We start from the raw sequence: 22,379 nt of genomic DNA on the forward strand, positions 1-22,379 counted from the left end.
TTTGAGAGGATATTTACTATAAGCAGTCAAGATTTAAACAAATAAAATTATAGGAGAAAAAAGACCCAATTTTCTCCTGAGTGTTTATCATGGTTAAACAGGCAATCTCCTGCAGCTCGAGAATCCGAGGCTGTAACTCTGGGGGCTGCTCTCAGGACAAAAGACTAAAGGAAATAAAGGAAGGCTGATGTTGTAATGGGAGGAAATCTAAAGTAATACTTGAAAGACTGAATAAGAGCTCACTGTGAGCTGGGCACTCAAGGTAGAAATACAACAGCCACTGTCTTTGGGCTAAACAACTCCACAAATTTATGTGGAAAAAAAAGAATGACCTAGGCAAACACGGATGTAGAAATAACCAAAGGTGAGCCATGGGAAAAGTGTATCCTTGTAATCTTCCTTACAGGACTCAATATTTGGAATTATGGAAAACAAAGATATGACCAAGAAAGCAATTAAAGGTAGAGATGATGGTTAAAGAAAAAAATAATAGGAAGGAAAGATGGAAACGTGTGAAACCTTTAGTGTACACAGGAGGACACACTTAGTCTAGAAAGGGAAGTGATTTTGTCAAGGCCACACTCATCTGGTAAATGGCAGATCTGGACAAGAATAGAGAGCTCCATGATTGCAAACTTTTGTCTGTTTCATTCATTAGAATTAAGAAGGAAATATAGTAGCCTCTCAATAAATATTTGCAGAAGGAAGGGGGGAAGGGGGAAAGGAAGGATCAATCCAACTCAAAAGTATGCATTACATGATGTCCTGTGGAGAATACCAAGACAGTACACAGCATGACACCTGGCTCCAGGAGTTTATCATCTATTAATATTCAGGAGAAACAAGATGTACATAGGAAAGGGTGACTCACTCCCAAATGTTATACACTGAGAGCCAAATAAATGGTATGCCTGTCAACCCTGCAAAGAGTTTGATGAAGTGCAGTGGGCAGGGAATTCTTGATGGTGGAACAAGAAGCACTAATTGCTAGGAAAGAAACTAATATGACTAGAGAGCCAAGTCTCTTGACTTTTCAGTGTAACAGGATCTCATCTAAAGATACCGATGAAAAACGTCTCCATAGTTTTCAAAGTGCTTTCAGTTTGTATTACTTCATGTGTTCCTAACAAATCACTAGGAGGTGGGCAGGAATGGGATGCTGATCTCCTTGAAGAGAAGAGAGAAGACATATTCTCTGAAATGAGAATTCAATCCAGCACTGTATGTGATGGCACCTATCCATCTCCGGGAAGTTGGGAGTCTTAATGTGGATGTTGTTAGCATATGTGAGATAAGAAGATGCAAGATTGCCATGGACAAGTTAAGAAAAAGGGATTGTTCAGCAGTACAGTAGAATCAAAGCACACCCAGGAAACACAGGGATGGTGGAACAAAAACAAGCACGTTCTCTAGCACAGAAGCTAATCCATTCTCTCCCTTACTCTGCAACAAGTGACCTGGACAGAAGGTGTTCTCCCCCTGGGATAGCACATATAGTGTCTCTGTGTACAAGACAAAAAGGTACCTTCTCCAGGCCAGCCCAGCCCCACTCCAGGCCAGACCAGCCCCATTAAGCACAGAGTTTAGTGAGCAAAAGCATGGGCTGCCTTTTAGCTCCCATTCATTTCCTCAGCCAGGTGCCTTTGTACAATGCACAAACTGCATACCCAGATATGTTGGCCCTGGAAATAACCCGTTGCCTTTGACCTACCATATTACAAGGTGATTCCTTTTATATAGCCTGAGTCCACTTCCCGGTGGGATTTGTTGAGCTCTTTCTAGACACTTGGGAAATATCTAAGTCCCTTTCCCAGAGACGGTCCTTCAAATACTTAGACTGCTTTTGTGCCCCTCCTCAATCAAGCTCCTTGAGAAAGAAACCAACCCAGCCCCCAAAGCCAAAGCAGAACTACAGTGTCACTGAAAGCACACGTGTAGCAGAACTATCATAAAGAGACTTCAAACACCAGGAAGAACTATATACAGACAAGGATCATGACTAATTTATCAACTCTAATGGAAGCAATCAAAGTATTAAAGGTGGGGAAAAGCAGAAATAGCTAAATATGCAGTATAGAGGCATTCAAAAGAGCCTCAGAGTAAAAATAAAGAGGAAATGGAACACTGAAGGAACACAAGGAAGAAATGAGGGGAAAAGTGTAGCGAAACTATAAAGAATCCCAGAGGTGCAAGCTAATGCACAGCGATGTGAACTGCTTAGGAGAAGAAAGGGAGGGAGGGAGGGAGGGAGGGAGGGAGGAAGGAAGGAATGAAGTGAAGAAGGAAGGGAAGAAGGGAGGAAGGGAGGGAAAAGGGAGAAAAAGGGAGGAGAAAGGAAGGGAGGGATGGAGGGAGGGAAAAACAGTTTCCTTTATCCATATCCAAGTCTGGTTGTCTGGTTTGGGTATCAGAGTTCACTAATAAATGTGAGTCAGGAAAATCCAAACCCAATGCCTTCCCGTTCATTATGCATTGACCATATTCATTGAAACAGTAGCTTTGTATAAGGCATCTGTGGGGGGGGGGGTGTTAATTTGTTGATTTTTTTTCCCTAAAGGAAACCCACATTGAATGTGGTCTGTAAAATCTGGCTGGAATGTAATGGGCATATCTGAGCTTATGAGCGGCATATTGTCAGTCTGTAGTTGATTTGTTTTATGGTGCCTCAGATGGGCTTTTTTGAAGTCCAGTACATTTGGATTTTCTTCTGGTATTTCATGTTCATAATATGCAGTTTAATTTGCCACAGCACATTCTACCAGATGGCCTCCTCTTTAATTTCCACTACCTCTGCTAAATCTGCCCACACAGAGTCTTTGTACATCCTTTCTTTTGCCAACCACCACCGAATAAATCTCCTTGCATAAAGCAGTATTTTCTTCTACATATTATATTTGACTGAAGGCTGGATAATTCCGATCACTTGCTGCTCATCAGAATGATGAGTACGTGTCTGAGGGCAAAGGGAGAACAAAGGACAGCTTCCAACAAGAAACAATGCTTTACGAATATAATTCATTTCTGTGACTGCTTGTTTGTGTTCTCACTTCTACTCTGTATTTCTTCAGAAAATAGGACAAAGGTAAATAAAAATAAAAATACATCCCATGATCCTAATATACCGAGTGTTTTCATTTTTCTTGAGTTCCCTTCCACTCTGGATCCACATGTATGTGTACCTCTCGACAGGGTTGAAAGTTTAGACAAGATACAAATCTATATCCTGCTGTTTTTCATTTGCCATTATGAACACTTTCCAGGTGGCCTCACAGTGGTCAATTATCACTTTAACGGGTGTATAATATTCCACAGAGTATATGTGTCACACAGTGTATTAACCACCCCCATTAATGGCTCGGTGTTTTATATTGCTTCCTTTTCTTTCCATGGTAGGGCTAACTCTACAAATTAAAACCTTCACATATTTAATATATAACCTTTTCTCCACTGTAAAGATTCGGTAGTAGAAGGAGGTGAATTTTTCCTTAGGGATTTTTCCTCTGATAAATTTTCAGGAGAGGATTATTAATTCAGAGGGAAAAAACACTTTTATGGTTACTGATTACTTCATCAAATCTGATTCCTAAATAAGGTACTTTTAGCTGCCACAAGCAACATATGGTCTCGAACTCCTGGCCTCAAGCTATCCTCCAGCCTCAGCCTCCCAAAATGCGGGGATCACAGGTGTGAGCCATCATGCCTGGCCCCTCACAACCAACATAGGAATGTGCCAGTTTTTCCACCTTCTCTCCAACACAAATTATTATTTCCTTAAATTTTTGCTAATTCAAAAGGTATAAGATGCTATCTTGTCACCACTTAATTTGTATTTCTTTAAAAAATCCCATTTAGACCATTCCTCATGAGCTTATTCACTAGTTACATCCCCTGTTGTGTGAATTGTCTGTTCATGCTCTTTTCCATTAACTTTCCTGGGTGTCTCAAGGTTTTACTTATTGATAATATAATTATCACCCTTGTCTTTATTATTTGTTGCAAATATTCCCCAAATCTGTTTCCCTTTTTATTCTAAGTATATTTTAATTGTTCATAAGTCTTTATTTCTTAAGTAGTTAAATCTGTAATTTTTTCCTTCATGATTCCTCCAGAACTTACCGCCGAACAGATGGTTTCTCAAATGAATTTTCTGCTATTTTTTTCTGTGATTTGATTTTTATACAAGCTTATTCTTTAATAATTAAATTTTCTGCTATTTGAAATCTATTTTTTTCATATAACGTATCAAGTTAGGAGCTTATGGATGTTTAATTGAAAAACAGTTTTCCCAAAGCCATTAGTTAAACAGCTCTTCTTGTCTTATTCTTTTGTGATGCCCAGTTTATCATATATTCAATTTATATAAACATATGGATATAAATATAACACATAAACATTTATTTTCATATCTGTATGCTTTTTCTTCTGTTGCATTAGCCATACTTCTGTTTCCAGACTGGGGCCATGCTGTTTTAATGACTGTTGTATTTTATTGTGTATTTATCAGCTTTGTTTCTTTGTATGGTTAATTGCAAGTGTACCAGCAGTGTTTCTTCACAGATTTGGATACAACAAGAGCAGGCACAGTCTAAATGGTGGGCATATAATATAGGGATAAGGACGCTGGCTTCAGAATCAAATCCATGCTCTGCCATTTGCGAGCTCTGTGACCTTGAGAAAATTATTTAACCTTTTTGAACTGTAGCTTCCTTACATGCAAAATGAGAATAATAAAAGTATTTATATCTCCTATCAGCATTGTCCAGTGCTGTAGCTACTGGCCACACTGGCTATTTATGTTTTAATTAATCAAGATAAGAAACTGAAGTTTTAACTTTGTTTAAAGTTAAAACTTCAGTTTCTTAGTCACAATGGAGACATTTCAAGTGCTCAATATTCACATGTGCTAATGGCTACCAGAGTTAAGTAGAGTTGGTATTATAGAACATTTCCATCATAGCAGAAATTTCTATCGGATGGACCTGCATAGGGTTGATGTGATGACTAAATGAGATACTTAATGGAAAGCACTTAGCACAAAAAATTAGGGGGGCATGGTGGCATGTACCTATAGTCCTAGCTACTCCCTCTACCCCAGGTGACAGAGTGAAACTGTCTCCAAAAAAAAAAAAAAAAAGTGTCAAAGTGAAATGTCAGAGATGTCAGCTATCAAACTTAGTACTTAAGGAAATCAGACATTTAACCTAATACTTAGTAAATGAACAAACTGTCACTTTAGAGATGTAGATCAGTGTTTTATAAATTTGGTTAAAATCATTTCTCCAAAGTTTGATAAACTCTGGGTGAGATGATGGAACTGAATCCAGGATCAGCAAAGTAAAGGACTTCAGTAACTTCATCAAGGGAATTTTGACCCTTGAGACTCTATTTAAAAAGAGCTGTTCTTTCCTTATAGGCTTTGTATCTGCTGCAAATAAGAACCAATTATCTTTATCCTTGGAAATATCCATCAATATTGAAACAATTAAATATTGAGGAGGGCTTAATATGCCTTAATATTCATTAAATTGCCAGCAGTGTAAAGATGCCCTCCTTGCCAATAAATGTGTTAAGCTCTGGCCACTGTATTCCCTTGCCTCCCAACACCTTTGGAGGGGGTCACTTCTCACCAAGATCAAATGGTATGTGCTAAAGACATGAGCACATTCCAGTATTATTCGGGCATGAAACCTATATCTACTGGAGGTGGAAAAGACCTTGAAATGACCCACATGAGTTTTCCTTTACTGGTGCAGAGAACTGAGAGTTTATCATAGTCTTACTCAAGAAATCAGTTTAAAAGCTCATATAGATAAGGTCCTTGTACTGGATTTTGAAAGTCAGTGTTTCAATTAACTCTCCATTTGTTTAAACTATCTATGTGAAAAAGATTGTAAAGAACAGGCTGTCTCCTATGAGCTTTTTTAAGCCTTAGAATGTTAAAGCTGGTGAGGGACTTAGAGGAGATTGACTAAGAGACTCCTCATTTTACAGATCAGGGCACTGACTGGGAAGAGAGGAGCAGTGACTTACTCAAGGTCACGGTTAATTAGTAGCAGAGTCACTAGAACCCATGTGCACTCATTCCCAGCACAGTGCTCCTGAAACAAAATCAAGTGCTGCAGGAGTATTTTGCACACATAACAATAACTCTTGGAATTGAACAGATTCCTTAATGTGATAACATAAACTCTATAGGTTTGCTTATTATTTACTATATTTAATGTTCACAACCAGAAAAGGTTTATTGAGAAGCTGACGCCCTGTCCCTTTGGGATACTAAGAAACTACCAAGATTGCTGTGTTTTGAAAGCAGGAAAAAAATAAATCAATGTGAGATCATTTCAGAATTATACTACACAAAGATGCTTTACAACATAGATACTTTTAACAACAACAAAAAAAAGATAACCATGATACAATCAATAAAATGCTTTCTTTCTGGACAAGCTGATCAAAGCTCTGCAGAGGCCCAGAGCTTCCTTCCTAGAGTCCTGAGGAGGAAAAGCAAATACCCTGCTGAGTCTCAGGGCTAAGTCACGTGACTATCCAGCCATTTCCAGCCCAGCCCATCACCTCCTGCAATCTCTCAAAACTGCATTAAGGCCAGTGAAATGTCTCAGGGGCCAAAAATCAGAAAGACAGGGGAAAGCTTTGGCACTGGTAAGCCCTGAAACATGTAACATGGCTCCTTTGTGATGGAATGCTCAGTGACAAATCTATATGAGGTACTAATTCCGCTGCTTTACTGTATTATTGCTATTGTAAAAGCACAGGATCAGGGCTGGATGCTCCAGATCACTCCTTTTCTACCGTATGGCTGAAAAAAGCTTGCTGTTCTTTCTAGCCCCACTCATCCTCTTATGTTTCTTCCAGGGAAGAAAAGAAACTAAGTTATTCTATGGATGGCAATAAGAAGCTTTGGGTCACCACTCATGCATCTATCTTAATATTATGTTTTTCTAGAGCTCTCATTCCCAGCCATTTTCCCATGCCCTCAGACCTTTGGTTATGAAAAGATATTAAAATATCAACATTTGGCTTGAGAATTAGATGCCTCTGTGGCAAACTTTATTAAACTGCATTTGCCTGAAGCATCCATTCATACTTATGGAAACTATACGCTCAGCACTGTGTATGCATAAATGAAATAAGCACTCCCTGCTCTTCAGAAGTTCATAGTTTACTGGGTCTGGGTCTTATTTATCACTGAATCCTAGCATAGACTTAATTTCAAAACACATTTGTTGACTGAACAAGGGAGGGAGTGAATGAATGAATGGCTTTAACAATATGAGCAACTATCAGTTAAACAAACATATGAACTGGTTAAGTACAGAAGCATCAATCTACTGAATTATCAGGAACAAGCGCTTGGTATGAGATCTGGAGAGGAGAGAACTGGCCTGGACCTGGGGTGAAATTAAGAACAGCCTTCAATGCAGGCCTCAATGCAGGTTCCTGTGAGTTGTCCTCCAAGTGATGAGACATTGTCTTTATGCATTTGACAGCCTTCCACAACTCCCTACTTCCTGAGAGCCACCCCACACACCAGATTCCTCCTCATGCAGCCAGAGGCTTTGTACACTGCCCTCTGCCTGGTCTCCCGATAACCCTGAAGCTTCACACTTGCCCTAGATCAGAAAGGGCACTCCCCGAACATTCCTGCCCTAGCTGTGGGAATTATCTGTGTGTACTTTCAGACAAACAACTGATCCATAAAAACTCACAAGAAGAATTTATCCTAGAGCTACCCCAGCAAAAAGAAAGAATACGAATCAATGAACAGAACTAACAATGCAACTTTATTTGAATTTTGAAACACCTTCCTTAAGGCACAAGAGAAGCCAAAGAGACTGGTAAAGACCTCCACACGACAGCCCAGGACGCTAGATCACAGTGAAACTCAGAGGTACTGATGGGCACTCTCTCACCATTCAAATCAAACACTGTTCCACTCAGGACCCCACATGTGTTTCCACCCCCTCCAACTGACTGTGTGAGAATGGAAAACCCAAATCCCAGCTCAGTCTAGGTCCAGCACAACATCCGGGCCAAGGTAACTGCCAAAGACCTCCCTCTGCCTTGTGGGAGAGGCTCTCCCACACTCCCTCCTCCAGAAGGGAGACCCATGGCAGAACCTGGGCAGCAGAGAGTCAGGGATGTTCTCTCTGCCTCTACCATCTTAGATGGGGCCAAGAGTAAGTACAAGGCCAAGTAGAGCAGGAGTCCAAGAGCAGAGGAAATGAAGTCCACTTCCCAGCGGCAAGAAGCTGTTGGCTGCTCTCTAAGGAGAAGCATGATTTACAAGCAAAGCAATGAAGCTACACGCAGTGCCAAAACCTGGGACAGGGAACAGGTAGCTGGGGTAGAAGTTCAGTTTGGATAATATGATTCCAGTAGGTGGCATGTATTGCCAAAATGATTGCCACAGCAAGAACACAAAGTGTTCATGCATCCCTGGGAGAAGTAGAGAGTGAGCATGGAGGAGAGGTCAAACTGATTTTAAACATGGGAGTTTACATTTAATGTTTGCTTCAGTTCAAGGTTCAAGTTCCGGATTTAAGGAGTTCAAGGACCCTGGGTTAGAGCTCACCTCTCTGGAGATGGAGCCCTGGTATCTGTATGCCCAGCCCTGTGTGGACAGTCTCAATGTTCCCCATCTGCAAAGGCTAGTGGGCTGGGGTGTGGAAAAAGTCAAGACTCAGTCAGCTTCCTTTATCTCTATCCATTTGTATCCACAGAACCCACAATGTCTGAGTATTTTGTTATGGGCTAGGGAACTTAAAATTAACACAGACCTTTCCAGAAAGCTCCTCTTGGAGGCCCTTGATGAATGGCAGGGGAGACCTTGAACGAATTCATTTTTTTTAGCTGATAGAAACATAGGGATGTAACACCTCTGTAGAAAAACACACTTAAGGCCAAAGTCTACAGCCCAAGGCTTGGACTAGAAGTAGATATTTTATGTTAAAATCCAGCTTCCTTTGAAGACCACAAAACTTTGCAGGGGGTGGGGAGAGTGAAGGGACACTTGGTTTTACACCTACAGTTCTGTTTTCTGTTAGCCCATAAAAATACTGCCTCAGGGTATCTGAAAGGATGTGAAGTGAAATTTAAAAGAAAAAATTCCACCTCTTTGGAAGAGATGCTGTAACTGAAACTTTTTGCCAGTGGGTCATTTCAATGCAGGGGATTTAAAACAACCACAGTACAATAAGGGGCTTCAGTGATGAAAAAATCCTGAAATATTAATACCTCTCTTCCAAACTGCAGGTCTGTAATCATGTCCTGTGACAAATATGGGCTTGTTTATGTAATCCTCTGAGCACCCCCAGCCCCTTTGTGGTGAAATGTCAAGGTACAAAGGGGACTGGGAGATGATCAATTTGTGTGAGAATGGAAGGCCTAATCCACCTTCACCTTAGGCAAACTTCATTAACCTTTGGGATACTAGTCCTTGTTTACTAAAGACCTGAGACCCATCTAGAGTTGCACAGGCATCAGGTGCTAAATTAATTGGAATCTGGAGCTCCTGACCTCCCTGAATCCTTCAATAGTTCTCTTAGTGGTAGAGCTTTAAGTGAAGTTATTTGTGATCTGGAGACAGAACAACAGCTTATTTTCAAGTAATGGCCATTGCAGGGTGGGTGTTTACATTTAGGATTGCCTTTCCTTGCAAGTTTGAGTTTTGAGGATTAATTGCCTTTGGTCCCAGGAAAGAAAAATCAGCCACAGGGTGGAGAGGTTCTGGGAAGTATGCGTGGGTGGGAAAAAGAGGGATAGAGGGAGGGAGGCGGGTACACAGTCCTGAAGGAACACCCACTCCTTTAGGGTGGGAGGGAGAGGAGAGACAGCTGAGGGGGCAGAGGAGTGAGTGACTGCTGAGGAATTAGCTCTGCTTCCAGCCCACCAGCAGGGGCCTCATTACCCTTTGATTTTAACCCTTGGTTTACCTTGGCAAAGAAAAATCACTCTCCTTTGCTGGCAGCTGCCATTGCTGTTTCAATACAGATAACGCCTTCAAGTGGGAAATTCAGAGGGGAAAACATTTTCTTCTTGAGAACCAAGGTGGGAATATGTGTAAGTAAATATGATATTTCCTCCACATCAAGGACATGAATTCTAAATGAATAATATTTAGCCTTTTTTATTGGCTGCCATTCAAAGACCTGGAAACATTTACTAGCAAATTTAATTACTTTGCATTTTATAGCTGAGAAGTTGGAACTAGCATGGCTTAAAAAAAAATTTTTTTAAGTTGTGTAATCCAAGGTACAAGCAGCCTGACTTCAATACACAATCCCCAAGGACTGGAAAAGCCCCACATCAGGACAGGACAGTCCCAAGAGGGGAATTCATATCCAGGCAACATTTATTAAACACCTCCTATTTGCTAAGCACTTCCACATATGTTATCCCACTTAATCCTCACAATAACCCCATAAAGAAGGTAAGTAATAACATCTCTATTTTCCCGATAAGGAAAAAAATGAGGCTCTAGAAATGGAAGTGGACTACATGTGCTTGCACTTACAGTTTCTAAAATGTTTGCACATACATTTATTCTTTTAATCCTCATAGCATCTTTGCAAATTATGCATGTCAGATATTAATGTTTATAATGTAGAAAATGAGGAAACTAATCTCAGAAAAGTGAAGCAACTGAAGGTCACACTACCAATCAGTAGCAGGTCTAAGTAAGGCTGAAATTGAGACTTCCGGCTCTAACCCCTCAGAGCTCTGTCCACTCAAGGTCAGATCCCATTTCACACTGGCTGATTCCATGAATGCTTCCCAAAAGGATCAGCTCAATATAACAAGGAAGGTTGTTCATGCAATAAACATGAATGAGCCAGGCACTGTGCAAGACACTATAGAGATCAAATCCAAACTGCATACATGGGACAGTGGCCGGGAGTTCATGAAACCCTACAATAAGGTACATCTTAACAAGCAAGGCACATAAGAGAGGTGATGATGAAGCCCATGGTATCAATAGTGACAAAGCCATCAATTTCAGTGTAAGGAAAGGGGAGATTAGAGAGGCTTCTTGGAGGAGATAGCCTTGGAAATCAAGTAGGTAATGGAGTTGAATGATCTTCCAAGAGAAGGGAACCACATGATTAAAAATATTTAAAAGAAGATGGAAAAAAATAGCCATTAGGGGGATAGGATATAAAACCCCCTCGAGCAAGATGTATTCCTCTGAGTAAATAGGCAGTTGTAAAATTACTGCTGCTACCAAGGCTGTAGCAATTGGTTCAGCTCATGTTCAATGTGAATTTTAAAGCAAAGAGAGATTCTATGCTACAAAGAATGTATTTGTTTTTTTTTCTTTTTATAACGCTCAAAGATGGTGAATGATGCCAAATGCCAATGAAATGCTTCTAAATGACACTAGAAAGCAAAATAGAATCTCAAAGATTGCACAAAATATTAATTTAAAGAAAATAAGATCATTTGGAGCATAAATCAAGGATAAACTTATCATGCTGTCAAAATTTGGAACATTTTCAATAAGGTACCACAACCAAGATACCACATACAATCAGACAATTTTCTTAGATATTACCACTCTAATAGAGAGCACCACAAAATGCTTCCCTGGTACCCTGAGCCAGTCCCAATCCTGAAATAAAAACTGGCAAATAAGTAATGATGCCTGGGAAAGCAATATTTGAAAACCCCATTTCCAAGATGAAGAATGTCATAAAAAGAAATTAAATAAACTTCACCAAAGCCAGCCATGCCCCAGTTGCTCAAGCTCCCCAAACAGATTGCTTGACAAAACCCAATACAGATTTGTGGGAATTTCTAATTACAAGCATTTAAGGAATTAACATCTATGTTTAATTAGCAAGTTGGAATGCAAAACTCACAGTTCCAAGGGCCTTCAACCTCTTCTCTCTAAGCAGGAAAATAATGAAGATGGCTTACATCACATACAAAGTAGCTGATAATGCAAGGGCTAACCTAATGAGGAATTCTATCCCTTAACTAGAGTCCTGCTAAGAAGGTAAGCTGAAGTTTGAAATGCCCCCTCTGTCATTGCCTAACAGCCGCCTCATCACAGAAATCCTGTGCGTCATAAAAGACTGCTTGTCTACACAGTAACACATTTCAGAACATTGTATATGTAGAAGGTGTAGCTATATCTCAACTCCTGGAAACATATTCTTTGGGTCTTGTTTGAAATCCTATCACATCCTGGTAAGTACAACAGGAAACTGACACCTTCTCAGAACTTGATTGAAAACCTATACTATTCAACCAGAAAGAGGTGGTTAAAACAAAGGGAGCACAGGGTTTTTCCATCAAGGAAGCTTAGCCAGGGCTGCATTTTTGTGTAGACAAGTCCATGGCAGCCTTATTCATAATAGACAACAGTGGAAGCAACTCAAACGTCCATTAACTGATAAATGGATAAACCAAATGTGTTATATCCATGCAGTGGAATATTATTCAGTAGTACAACGGAAAGAAGTACTGATTCATGCTACAACTTGCACTTTCTGGAAGTTAGAGGGAAGGGGGAATGATGAGTCATTGCTAACACGCAAAGGGTTTCTTTATGGATCACAGAATATTCTGGAATTAGATACTGGTGATGGTTGCATACCTTTGTGATTATAATAAAAGCCACAGAGCTGTGAATTTTAAATGGTGAAATTTACATTATGTGAATGGTTTCAATAAAATAAAATAAAAATATATACAGTGAGAAGTCAAAGGTTTCTGCGCTCAGTGGCCAACATCTTTTCAGGAAGTGAGAAGGAGGGTCACCTGCTAAGACTAAACAATCTACAAAAGAGGTCTTGAGCTAACGGAGAGCAAAAAAGCTTTTGATACAATTTCTGAGGGGAAAGGATATGCAATTATAATGATCATAACAACTAAGACTTAGTGAGGATATGATGCAAGGTGGCCCCGTAGAAAGTAACAGCCAGGGCAGACTTGAGAATAGCCTAAACTTTGAATGAGCCACTCTACCCAAACACAGACCCACCAGCAAAGGACAGTACCCTTACTGGCTTGAGATGTTTGATAGGAGCCTCTGTACACTAAGCTACAGATTTTTAAAAAAGACACATAGAAACCCAGGCTTAAAAATTAAAATAAGAATTAAAAAACTGGCCAGGCACGGTGGCTCACGCCTGTAATCCTAGCACTCTGGGAGGCTGAGGCCGGAGATAGCTCAAGGTCAGGAGTTCGAGACCAGCCTGAGCAAGAGCAAGACCCCGTCTCTACTAAAAATAGAAAGAAATTATATGGACAGCTAAAAACATATATTAAAAAGTTAGCCAGGCATGGTGGTGCATGCCTGTAGTCCCAGCTACCTGGGAAGCTGGGGCAGGAAGGATCGCTTGAGCCCAGGAGTGTGAGGTTGCTGTGAGCTAGGCTGACGCCACGGCACTCACTCTAGTCCGGGCAACAGAGAGAGACTCTGTCTCAAAAAACATAAAAAAAAAGAATTTAAAAACTGGGGGGGGGGAGCGGGGGAGGGGGAAAGATGGCTGAATAGAAACCTCCAGCAATCGACCCTCCACATGAACACCAAATTCAACAATTATCCACATAAGCAAGCACCTTCAGAAGACCAAAAATCAGGCAAGCGATCATACTACCTGGTTGTAACATTATATCAATGAAAAAGGCACTGAAGAGGGCAGAAAAGACGTCTTGCATTGCCTACGCCACTCCTCCCTCATCCCCTGGCAGCGATCCGCCAGCACACCTAGTGGAGAGAAAATCTGTGTGCTCAGGGGAGGAAGAATGAAGTGACTGTGGGACTTTGCATTGAAATTCAGGGCCTCCTTGACACATGGGAACACAGGACAGAGCAGAATTCTGCTGGCGGCCATGGAGGGAGCATTTAGACCAATCCAGCCAGAGGGAAATCCTCCACCCTAAAATTCCAGTTGCCACTAGCCTCACCACCAGCAGACAAAGAGCAGCCAGGAGCCTGGACTAAATTCCTTAAGGCAGTTGGGTCGCAAAGGCTGCAGGCCTTGGGCAACTCCTGCAGCTGTGCTGGCTCTGAGCCAGAGGACTTGGGGTGCACAGAACCAAGGAGGACACCAGCAGTGACATCCAAGCCAGTGCCTATGTCACTCCCCACCACCTCAACTACAGGCAGTATGGCTCAGGGAGTCTTTTTCCACTTGGGGAAAGCAAAGGGAAGAGTTCAGAAGACACTGTTTTGCAACTTGGACACCAGCTTAACCACAGTAAAATAAAGGACTAAGCAGACTCCTGAGGCCCTGAGTCCAGGCCTTAATTCCTGGAAGGCATTTCTGGACACACCCTATGACAGAAGGAAACAGGCTGCCCTGAAGGGAAGAATTCAGTCCTGGCAGGACTCACCACCTGCTAACTAAAGAGCCCTTGGGCTTTAAATAAACATCAGAGGTAGCCAAGCAACAGTCACCACAGGCTTTGGGTGAGATTGGCCTGGACTCAGGTGTGACCTGGAGCTGGTGGCCATGAGAGAATGCCCATGTCACTCCTCCTCCAACTCTAGCAGCCCAGAACAGACAGTGAGGGAAGAGGGAATTCTCCCATACCCAAGTTCACCAAGGTGGCACCACCAGGAGCCTGCAAGAGTGACAGCATTACTGGGCTTGGGACACCACAAGTGCTGATACAGCTGCAGTGACCAAAGACTTAGATCATAACACTTAACTCCCTTTGAATACTTGGAAAGCCTTCTCAAGCCCAAATGGCGAAGACTAAAATAAATACCTAACTCTTCAATGCCCAGACATCAACGAACATCCACAGCATCAAGAACAACGAGGAAGGCATGACCTCCCCAAATGAACTAAATGATGAACCAGTGACCAATCCTGGAGCAGATGCATGACATTTCAAAGAATTCAAAATAGCTGTCCTGAAGAAGCTCAGTGAGCATCAAGACAACACAGAGAAGGAGTTCAGAAGCCTATCAGAGAAATGCAACGAAGAGATTGAAATAATTTTAAAAAATCAAGTAGAAATTCTGCAGCTTAGGAATTCAACTGACAAAAGGAGAAATGCATCAGTCTCTCAACAGCAGAATTGACCAAACAGAAGAATTATTGAGACTGAAGGCAAATTATTTGAAAATACACAGTCAGAAGAGAAAAAGAAAAAAAAGAAAGAAAGAAAGAAAGAAAGAAAGAAAGAAAGAAAGAAAGAAAGAAAGAAAGAAAGAAAGAAAGAAAGAAAGAAAGAAGCACGCCTACCAGATCTCCCTCAAAAGGGCAAATCTAAGAGTTATTGGCCTTAAAGAGGTAGAGAAAGAGATTAGGATAGAAAGGTTATTCAAAGACATAATAACAGGGAATTTTCTAAACCTAGAGAAAGATATCAATGTTCAGGTACAAAAAGGTCATAGAACACCAAGCAGGTTTAACCCAAACACGAATACCTCAAGACATTTAATAATCAAGCTACCAAAGGTCATGGATAAAGAAAAGATCCTAATGGAAGCAAAAAGAAAAAAGAAAAAAATAACATATAAAAAAGTTCCAATACATCTGGGAGCAGACTTCTAGGTGAAAATTTTACATGCCAGGAGAAAGTGGCCTGTAAATGTGAATATGCACATGTATTCAACACATATTCATAGTGCTGAAGGGTAAAAACCTTAACCCTCAAATATTGTATCCTGTAAAAATATTCTTCGAACATGAAGGAGAAATAAAGACTTTCCCAGCAAACAAAAGCTGAGGGATTTCATCAACACCAGGCCTGTTCTATAAGAAATGCTAAAAGGAGTTCTTCAATATGAAAGGATGGAGATGTACAATAAGAAATCATCTGAAGGTACAAAACTCACTGGTAACACAAATACAAAATACTCTATTGTTGTAATTGCAGTGCATGAACCAGTTATATCTTGAGTAGGAAAACTAAAAGAAAAACCTATGAAAATAACTATTTAATACAACTTTTTCAAAGAGAGATACTGTAAAAAGATATGGATGGAAACAACAAAAAAGTTAAAAAGAGGGGGCAGAGGGAAGATGGAGTTAAAAAGTAGAATTTCTGTTAAGATTTCTCTTTGCTTGTTTGTTTATAAGCAGAGTTGTCATATTTTTAAAATAATTGGTTACAAAGTGTGTTTTGCAAGTCTCATGGTAACATCAAATCAAAAAGCCTGGCCGGGCGGGGTGGCTCATGCCTGTAATCCTAGCACTCTGGGAGGCCGAGGTGGGTGTTCAAGGGCAGCCTGAGCAAGAGCGAGACACCCTCTCTACTAAAAAACAGAAAAATTATATGGACAGCTAAAAATATATATAGAAAAAATTAGATGGGCAGGGTGGCTCATGCCTGTAGTCCCAGCTACTCGGGAGGCTGAGGCAGGAGGATCGCTTGAGCCCAGGAGTCTGAGGTTGCTGTGAGCGAGGCTGATGCCACGTCACTCTAGCCTGGGCAACAGAGTGAGACTCTGTCTCAAAAAAAAACCTACAACACATACATGAAAAATAAAAAGCAAGAAATTAAAACACACTAGAGAGAAAATCACTTTTAACAAAGGAAGACAGAAAGGAAGTATGAAAGAAAGAGAAGACCACAAAACTACAAACCAAATAATAACATGGCAATAGTAAGTCCCTCCCTATCAATAATAACATTGAATGTGAACAGACTAAACTCTCTAATCAAAAGACACAGAGTAGCTGAATGGACAAAAAAAAAAAAGAGCCAACTATATATTGTCTACAAGAAACACACTTCACCTTTAAAGACACATATAGACTGAAAATAAAGGGTTGGAAAAAAATATCCAATACAAATGGAAACCAAAAGAGCAGGAGTTAACTGTACTTTTATCAGATAAAATAGATCAAGACCAAAACTGTAAAAAGAGACAAATTGACGCCTTTACCATTATAAAGGGGTCAATTCAGCAAGAAGATACAACAATTCTAAATACACACACACACACACACACACACACACACAAAATACCGAAGCACCCAGATATATGAAGCAAATATTATCAGAGCTAAAGAGAGAGATAAACCCCAGTGCAATAATTGTTGGAGATCTCAACACTCCACTTTCAGCTTTGGATGATCATCCAGACAGAAAATCAACAAGGAAACATTGGACTTAATCTGCACTATAGACCAAATGGACCTTACATATACAGAACATTTCATTCAAAAGCTGCAGAATGCACATTCTTCTCCTCAGCTCATAGATCATTCTCTAGGATAAGCCATATGATAGGCCACAAAACACATCTTAAAAATTTCAAAACATATTGAAATCATACCAAGTATTTTCTCTGACCACAACGGAATAAAGCTAGAAATCAATAACAAGAGGAACACCGAAAAATATACAGACAACATGGAAATTAAACAATATGCTCCTGAATGACCAGTGGGTCAATGAAGAGACTGAGAAGGAAATTAAAAAATTTCTTGAAAAAAACAAAAATGAAAACACAACATATCAAAACCTGTGGGATATAGCAAAATCAGTTATAAGAGGAAAGTTTATAGCAATAAATGCCTACATCAACAAAGTAGAAAAGCTTCAAATAAATAACCTAATAATTCACCTTAAAGAACTAGAAAAACAAGAGCAAACCAATACCAAAATTAGTAGAAGAAAAGAAATAATAAAGATCAGAGCACCTAGCATTCTGGGAGGCCAAGGCAGGTGGATCGTTTGAGCTCAGGAGTTCGAGACCAGCCTGAGCAAGAGTGAGACCCTGTCTCTACTGAAAATAGAAAGAAATTATATGGACATCTAAAAATATATATAGAAAAAATTAGCCCTGCATGGTGGCGTGCGCCTGTAGTGTCAGCTACTCGGGAGGCTGAGGCAGGAGGATCGCTTGAGCCCAGGAGTTTGAGGTTGCTGTGAGCTAGGCTGACGCCATGGCACTCTAGCCCAGGCAACAGAATGAGACTCTGTCTCAAAAAAAAAAAAAAGATCAGAGCAGAAATAAATGAAATTAAAACAAAAAGTTAGTTTCTTGTAAAGATAAACAAAATTGACACACCTTAGCCAAACTAAGAAAAACAGATGTAAATAAATAAAATCAGAGATGAAAAAGGAGATATTACAATTGATACTGCAGAAATCCAAATGATCATTAGAGACTACTATGAGCAACCATATGCCAATAAATTGGAAAATCAAGAAGAAATGGACAAATTCCTAGACCCATATAACCTACCAAGATACAACCAGGGAGAAATCCAAAACCCAAATGAACCAATAACAAGGAATGAGACGGAAGGAGTAATAAAAGTATCCTAATAAAGAAAAGCCAAGGATGCGATGGCTTCACTGCTGAATTCTACCAAGCATTTAAAGAAGAACCAATAGGAATCCTACTTAAACTATTCCAAAAAATTGAGGAGGAGGGGATACTCCCAAACTCATTCTACTAGGCCTGTATGACCCTGATACCAAAACCAGACAAAGGCACAACAAAAAAGGAAAATTGCAGGCCAGTATCTCTGGTGAACACAGATGCAAAAATTCTCAACAAAATCTTAGCAAAACAAGTTCAACAACGCATTTAAAAGATTATTCATCGTTATTAAGTGGGATTTATCATAGGGATGCAACGATGGTTCAACATATACAAATCAGTCAGTGTGATATATCAACAGAAGGAAGGACAAAAACCATATGATCATTTCAACTGATTCTGAAAAAGCACTCGATAAAATTCAATAACCCGATCAACAGAGCAAGACGACTGATTAGACACTTGCTTGCCAGACCAGAGGGAAGGGTTTCAGATAAAGGAAAGCGGAGAAAGGACTCAGCTCAGGTGTAGGTCAAAGGAAGAAGTACCAGAGCCTGCCAGGGACCTCATGGAGGAAAATTTGCAAAGCAGAAAAGGAAGAGGGAAGAGGAAATAAGATATCGGCATGGATCAGAGAGGCTCACAGTCCAGTGAAGGGGTAAGAGGGGATCCCTTTCTCCTTCCTACACTCCTATGGGGATCAGCGGGCTACCAAGTTACTTGGAAGCTTTTCTACCCACAAGCCCAAGCACTATGGCAAGCACAGAATTGTGGGAAGAACTTGTGTGATTCCAGAGCTTGGACATTCCATGTGGGGTTCTCCTCCAAAAAGAATGACCCAAGAGGCCATAGAGCCAGCTTTCTTCCATTCAGACTCTTATCCTCCCCCTCACACTGCAACTGGGAGAGTAGTTTGAACTGAGAATTTGGCAAGCGGCCACCTCTCCCCAGCTGGAGGATTCTCCAAGCTGAGGTTTCCACAGAGAGTGGGGCCTGCGCCTTTCCCCTTGAGAACCTGTAGTGGACCCAGGGTGCCCGATCTGGGAGCCCCCTGCCCTCTGGAATTTTCTGCAGATGCACCCAGTGGGTCAGACATGCAGGCTGGATCGTGGGCCACCAGGACTCAAGTGAGTTGCTAGGGCACATGGGGGAAATTTGGGAGTTGGACACAGGAAGCAAGGAAGCCCATGTGGGCGAAACTGATGGGAGAATAATGTGGGGGTCTGAGACGCAGCGATCTGGGCAAGTTCCCATCCTACCCACAGGGATGCCACGCTGTTGGACTAGAAAGGATCCCCTCACAGGATGATCCGAGCCCATGGCACCATAGCAACTGAGTACAAGATGTTCAGGTGCCCATTTGCAACCAGACACCGGAGGGCAGGGGTAACACAAAAGGGGCAGAGCTCACTCCCTACAGCCAGTAGGGAAATTAGGACCCCTTCCTCATGAGCAGTCAACAAAGTATGGAGAGCCTGCCTTGACCCTCCTCCCAGCAGCCAGGAAAACGACCTTTGAGCCCTGCTGAGGCTTTGCAAAGCCTTCCAGGCTCACCCAACCTAACCACATCCAGCCACGCTCCTCCACCCACTTCTGCTGTGGTGGAGAACAAGCAACCCCCTGGGAGCTACAGGGCCCCTCCCAAAGCTTGGAGCATTCAAGTGCTCCTCCTGAGGGACTAGAGCCTACTACAGGCACAAAAAAGTACATCTCTGCAGTTGGCTCTTTTCTGCAGGCATCAACCACTGACAGGGAGAACAACTCTATAGCTCAATACAGCATCTACCAACTCAACCAAACAGGAAGGGCCTGATTCTTACTCACAAGCATCACCCACCATCTCAGAGATTAAGCTGGAGGTCCCGATACAATTCACACTGCTGGGAAGAGGTGAAGACAGCAGGATAAAGGCAAACTGAGGGGAAACTCTTTTTCAGGAGAGAAACAAAAGTTACAGGCAGACCAATCTGTGTGGGATCCCCCTCTTCCACTGCAGACCTCTGCGATGATCAGGGAGCTGCACAGAATCTGTGCAGAGACATTTCACTGGAGAGCAGGAGCAGCAGAGATCTGGTGCCTGCCAATCCCAGGTTTCTGCAACCAACACCATCCTAATGCCTCTGGCACATGGAGCCAGGTCCTCTGAGGACCTGGCCTTCCAGCAGTAGCCTTTGCATCACCCCTGCTGTGCCAGGGAGGGAACAGATGCTCCTCTGTGTCATGCTCTGTGACTAGTGACCAAGCACGCCTCCTTCCCAGCATGGAAGCTGAACAGAGGAGGAGACCCAGATGCCACAGGCACCACTTGGGAAGCCTAGGACAACTGCCTCAGTGGTTCCTAGGTGTGGAGAGAGAACCTAGGCCAACCAGCAGCTCCAGCCCACCTGGGCCGCACAGACAAACCCCTGCCTGTGCGACTGGTCATCAGCGGTCCCCACACTGGTGAAACAGCCCCCACCCCCATGTGGGTGGCTCTGAAACTGAAATCCCCAGAAGTATCTCTGAAGCTCTCACTGTGCCTGAGTCTAAGGCTCTCCCTTGTAGCTCCAATGCCACTCCAGGCCTGTGACTCTACCCGAGACTGCAAAGTTGTGTCTGGATCCCAAGACACAACAAAAAAGAATGGAATCCTGCCATTTGCAACAACATGGATGGAACTGGAGAACATTATGTTAAGTGAAATAACCCAAGAACAGAAAGACAAATCTTGCACATTCTCCCTTCTATGTGGAAGCTAAATATTAAAAACAATTTCACAGAGACAGGAAGTAGAATGATGGTTACGAGAGGCTTGGAAGGGTAATGAGGGGATAAAGTGGGGATGGTTAATGGGTGCAAAAGTATAGTTTGACAGAATGAACAATGTTTGATAGCACAACAAAGTGACTGTAATCAATAAAAAGTTTGGGTATACTTTAAAATAACTAAAAGAGTGGAACTGGAATGTTCCTATCACAAAGAAATGATAAATACCTGAGGTGATGGATACCCCAATTATCCTGGTTTAATTATTGCACATTGTATGCCTTTATCAAAATGTCATATGTACCCTATAAAGATATACAACTATCATGTACCCATAATAATTAAAATTAAAAATCTTTTAAAAAACTGACAAGAGACATCAGAGGCTACACACCATGTAGGAGACATAATTCACATCTTTAGCTCAGGCAAGTTAATAAAGAATAAAACAACCAAAAACCAGCAAGAACAACAATTTTCAGGGAGAAAACATCAGACTCCATAATTGCTACAATATATCATGTAAAATATGAGTTTTAAACAAAACTACAAGACAGAAATAGAAACAGAAAAGTGAGACATAGGAAAAACAAAGAATTCAATAGAAAGAGTTTCTGAATGCCCCCATATGTTGGGCTTGGTAGATGAAATTTCAAATGACCTATTATAAATATAGTTATCACAGAACTAAAGGAAACCATGTTTAAAGAGTTAGGAATGACAACAAATTAGTAGTGAATAAAAAAACTTCAATAAAAAGAAAATTATTTTTTAAAAGAACTACATGGGAATTCTGAAGTGGAAAATCAGAATAAGAGAAATTAAAAATTTACCACAGAGGCTAAGCAGCAGATTCAGGATAGCAGAACAATTAGTAAACTGAAAGATAAATCCATAGAAAACTATCTGATCTGAAGAAGAAAAGAAGGATTGAATAAAAATTAACAGCCTCAGAGACCTGGGGAACAACATCAAGCATCATATGTATAATGAAAATTCCAGAAGGAGAGAAGAGAAAAAAGGGAGTAGAAAAAACCATTTGAAGAAATAATGGCTAAAAATTTCCCAAATTTGATTAAGAAAAATAACCTACAACCAAAAAGCTCAAGGAACCCCAAGTAGGATAAATATAAAGAATTCCACAACTAGAAACATAGAAACTATGAAAGCCCAAAGAGAAAGACTGAGGGGAGGGAAGGAGAAGATAAAGATGAAGACAAAGATGAAGAAGAGAGAAAAAAACCTAGAGGGAAGCAAGAGGGAAAAAAACTCATGTACAGTAAACCATCAATATAATCAACAAGGAATTTTTGTCTTCAGCAATGGAGGCCATGGGCAGTGAAATAACATTCAAAATGCCGAAAAAAAAAAA

General features: G+C 41.0%; 1 long non-coding RNA gene across 1 annotated transcript in view; it reads right to left on the bottom strand.

Annotated features, from left to right (window-relative positions):
• LOC123628702 overlaps nucleotides 1–22,379 on the bottom strand; it is a 187,426-nt gene that overhangs the window by 129,446 nt on the left and 35,601 nt on the right. The gene's annotated exons all lie outside the window — the stretch shown is intronic.

Source organism: Lemur catta, chromosome X (assembly GCF_020740605.2).
Source record: "Lemur catta isolate mLemCat1 chromosome X, mLemCat1.pri, whole genome shotgun sequence".
In the NCBI taxonomy this organism is placed as follows: Eukaryota; Metazoa; Chordata; class Mammalia; order Primates; family Lemuridae; genus Lemur; species Lemur catta.